The 4,393-nt window shown below is 36.1% G+C and overlaps 1 non-coding gene across 1 annotated transcript; it reads left to right on the forward strand.

Moving 5' to 3' along the window:
* Positions 1-4,037: 4,037 nt before the first annotated feature.
* Positions 4,038-4,144, forward strand: LOC139846027 (small nucleolar RNA R71). Its single transcript, XR_011758774.1, has one exon. It is a non-coding gene; the product is annotated as a small nucleolar RNA R71 (small nucleolar RNA).
* Positions 4,145-4,393: the final 249 nt, after the last annotated feature.

Genomic DNA, 4,393 nt, shown 5'->3' on the forward strand with positions numbered 1-4,393 from the left:
AAAAAGTTGACTACAACTCGTGCATCATTCGTTGGGAGAGCTTGTGCTTCTGCCCATTTAGATACATAATCAATGGCTACGAGAATATATAGATTATTATGAGATTTTGGAAATGGATCCATAAAGTCAATACCCCAAATGTCAAATACTTCACATACTTGGATGACATTTTGTGGCATTTCATCACGTTGACTTATTTTTCCGGCCCTTTGACAAGCATCACAGGATTTGCAAAGAAGGTTTGCGTCTTTGTAAATTGTAGGCCAATAGAATCCAGCATCATAAACTTTTCTTGCTGTTAGTTGAGGCCCATAATGCCCTCCTATTAGTCCTGTGTGACAATGGTTTAAAATTTTACTAGCTTCATCTCCGAATACACATCGGCGTATTATTCCATCTGGACAACTTTTAAACAAATGTGGATCTTCCCAGAAATAGTGTTTTATATCACTGAAGAATTTCTTTCGTTTTTGGTACGATAATCCTTTTTCAAGGAATCCACAAACTAAGTAGTTTGCATAGTCTGCAAACCATGGAATTTCATTATATTCTATCTTCAATAGATATTCATCAGGAAAGTTGTCTTGTATGGCCGATTCGTTTAGAACTTCTAATTCGGGATTTTCTAGACGAGAAAGATGATCAGCGGCGAGATTTTTTGCTCCTCTTTTATCTCGGATTTCAATATCAAACTCTTGTAAGAGTAAGATCCAACGGATTAATCTTGGTTTAGCATCTTGTTTCGAAAATAGGTATCTAAGAGCAGAATGGTCGGTATAGACCACCGTTTTAGCTAGAACGAGATATGAACGAAATTTGTCAAAAGCAAAGACAATAGCAAGGAGTTCTTTTTCAGTAGTTGTGTAATTTGTTTGTGCTCCTTGTAACGTCTTACTAGCATAATATATAGGTTGAAATCGTTTTTCAATCCTTTGTCCTAAAACGGCTCCCATTGCAAAATCACTTGCATCGCACATTAGTTCAAATGGTAGATTCCAATTTGGTGTTATCATGATTGGCGCATTAGTGAGTTTCTCTTTAAGAATATTAAAAGATTTGATACATTCATCTGAAAAGATGAATGGAGCATCCTTTTCTAGGAGTTTATTTATAGGAGTGGAAATTTTAGAAAAATCTTTTATGAAACGTCGGTAAAAACCGGCATGCCCTAGAAAACTCCTAACTCCTCTAACATTGGTGGGATGTGGAAGTTTAGCAATTACATCTACTTTAGCTCTATCCACTTCAATTCCTTCCTTTGAAATTTTATGTCCAAGAACAATGCCTTCTTTAACCATGAAATGGCATTTCTCCCAATTAAGTACTAGATTTGACTGTTCGCATCTAATCAGCATTCGTTCAAGATTAACTAGACATGATTCAAATGTATCACCGAAGACTGAAAAGTCATCCATGAAAACTTCCATGCATTCTTCTATCATGTCATGAAAAATTGCCATCATGCACCTTTGAAAGGTTGCAGGGGCGTTGCAAAGTCCAAATGACATGCGTTTGTAAGCAAAAGTACCATAAGGGCACGTGAACGTGGTTTTCTCTTGGTCCTCGGGTGCTATTGGAATTTGAAAATATCCAGAAAATCCATCAAGAAAGCAATAGTAACTATTTTCGGCTAATCTTTCCAACATTTGATCAATGAAAGGTAAGGGAAAGTGATCTTTTCTGGTGGCGTCATTTAATTTTCTATAATCAATACATACACACCATCCTGTTACAGTCCTAGTAGGAATAAGCTCATTTTTTTCATTTGTAATGACAGTCATGCCACCCTTCTTAGGTACGCATTGAACTGGGCTTACCCATGGACTATCAGAAATTGGATATATCAAACCTGCATCTAGCAGTTTAATAATCTCTTTCTTAACTACATCTTGCATATTAGGATTTAGTCTTTGTTGGCGTTGCACATACGTTTTATGACCTTCTTCCATAAGGATTTTATGTGTGCAATACGTAGGACTTATTCCTTTAATATCATGAATCTTCCATGCAATGGCTGGTTTATGAGCTTTCAACACAGAAATGAGTTGTGATTTCTCATTTTCAGTAAGAGAAGACGATATTATTACAGGTAATTCAGATTCACCATGTAAATAAGCGTATTCCAAATGGTTTGGAAGTGGCTTTAACTCTAATTTCGGAGGTTCTACTATCGATGATTTATATCGATATATGTCTTCTTCTTTTAGCATTTGAATTTCTTCTGTTATTGGTTCATATCCATTAGCTATAAGTGTAGCTAACATTTCAGCTTCATCAATTTGTTCTGTTCCTTCTCCTAAAGAACATTCTCCTGTTCCTTGTAATTCTGGAAATTCTTCTAATAATTCTGCATGTGAATCTATAGTTTGAATATAATAGCATGTATCATCTGCAGATTGAGGTTGTTGCATTGCTCTATCAACTGAAAAGGTAACACTCTCGTCCTCTATACTTAGGGTCAGTTTCTTACCGAACACGTCTATCATTGCTTTAGCCGTGTTTAAGAATGGTCTTCCTAATATGAGAGGAACTTGAGAATCTTCTTCCATGTCCAGAACAACAAAATCTACTGGAAATACTAAAGTACCAACTTTAACTAGCATGTTCTCCATTATCCCTCTAGGATATTTTATTGATCGATCGGCTAGTTGTATGCTTATTCTTGTTGGTTTCAATTCTCCAAGGTCTAGTTTAGTGTATAGTGAAAACGGCATTAAATTTATACTAGCACCTAAGTCTGCCAATGCTTCTATTGAACTAAGACTACCCAGAAAACATGGAATTGTGAAACTTCCTGGATCAGATAGTTTTTCTGGTATCTTATTCAACAGCACTGCTGAACAATTAGCATTCATGGTAACAGCCGAGAGTTCTTCCATTTTCTTTCTATTTGAGATTAGATCTTTCAAGAATTTAGCATATCTAGGCATTCCTGAAATCACATCAATGAAAGGAAGATTTACATTTATCTGTTTAAACATATCCAAGAATTTGGATTGCTCGGCTTCAAGTTTCTCTTTCTTCATTTTACTCGGGTAAGGAAGTGGTGATTGGTATGGTTTAACATAAGGTTTAGCCTTAACTGTGTTATCTTCATTAACCTTCTCAACTACCGGTTCTTTTTTCTTATCTTGATCAGGTTGTGGTTCTTGTGGAGTAGGAATAGCTTCATCAAAAGTTACAGGTATTTCAGGTGGTTTAAGTGTTGTACCACTTCTTGTGATAATGGCTTTAGCTGTTTCATTCCGGGGGTTAGCATTTGTATCACTAGGTAGACTTCCTGGTTTTCTTTCACCTATTAATCTTGCTAGGTTACTTACTTCTTGTTCCAGATTTTGAATAGAAGCTTGTTGATTTCTAAATGCTTGAGCATTTTGTTCATTGGTTTGTTTTTGAGATGTGAAAAACTGCGTTTGAGTTTCAACTAGCTTCGTCATCATATTTCTAAATTCGGCTTTTTATCATCGGTTTGTTGTGGTGGTTTGTTTTGAAAATTAGGTCTTTGCTGGTTGTAAGTATTGTTAGATACTTGTTGATTGCTAGGACCTTGTTGGTTGTTGTATGGAATATTTCGATTATAATTCTGGTTTTGATTGTAAATTGGTCTTGGCGGTTGATAATTATTCTGATAATTATTTCCAGGCCTTTGGTTTATGTATGAAATATTCTCTCTTTGTTCCATCGTTAATTCAATACTGAGACAATCTTTTGTGAAATGTGGTCCTCCACACTGCTCACAACTAATTCGTATTGAGTGAATATCCTTAGTCATCTTTTCCATTCGTCTCTCGACAGCATCTATCTTTGCGGAAATGGAATCTAAGTCATGGCTAGAATCGGCTCTAGCTGCTTTAGATGATCTAACGATATCTTTTTCTTGGTGCCACTCATGTGAGTGGGAAGCAGTGTTATCAATAATTTTATAACCATCAGTTTCAGTTTTCTTCATAATGGAACCACCAGCTGCTATATCTATGTCTTTCCTTGTAGTGATGTCGCATCCTTGGTAGAATATTTGTACTATTTGGCAGGTGTCTAAACCATGTTGCGGACATCCTCTTAATAACTTTCCAAATCTTGTCCACGCCTCATATAGAGTTTCATTTGGCTTCTGTGTAAACGTAACAATTTCTTCTTGAAGTCTTACTGCTTTAGATGCCGGAAAGAATTGTTTAAGAAATTTTTCAACTAAAACGTCCCATGTATCAATCGCCCCTTCAGGTAATGATTCCAACCAATCTTTGGCTTCTCCCTTTAAAGTCCAGGGAAATAACATGAGATATATCTGTTCATCCTCCACTTCTCGGATTTTAAATAGTGTGCAGATCCTATTAAAGGTACGAAGATGTTCATTTGGATCTTCCTTCGGTGCACCACTAAATTGGCATTGATT

Source organism: Rutidosis leptorrhynchoides, chromosome 4 (genome assembly GCF_046630445.1).
Source record: "Rutidosis leptorrhynchoides isolate AG116_Rl617_1_P2 chromosome 4, CSIRO_AGI_Rlap_v1, whole genome shotgun sequence".
NCBI classification, from domain to species: domain Eukaryota; kingdom Viridiplantae; phylum Streptophyta; class Magnoliopsida; order Asterales; family Asteraceae; genus Rutidosis; species Rutidosis leptorrhynchoides.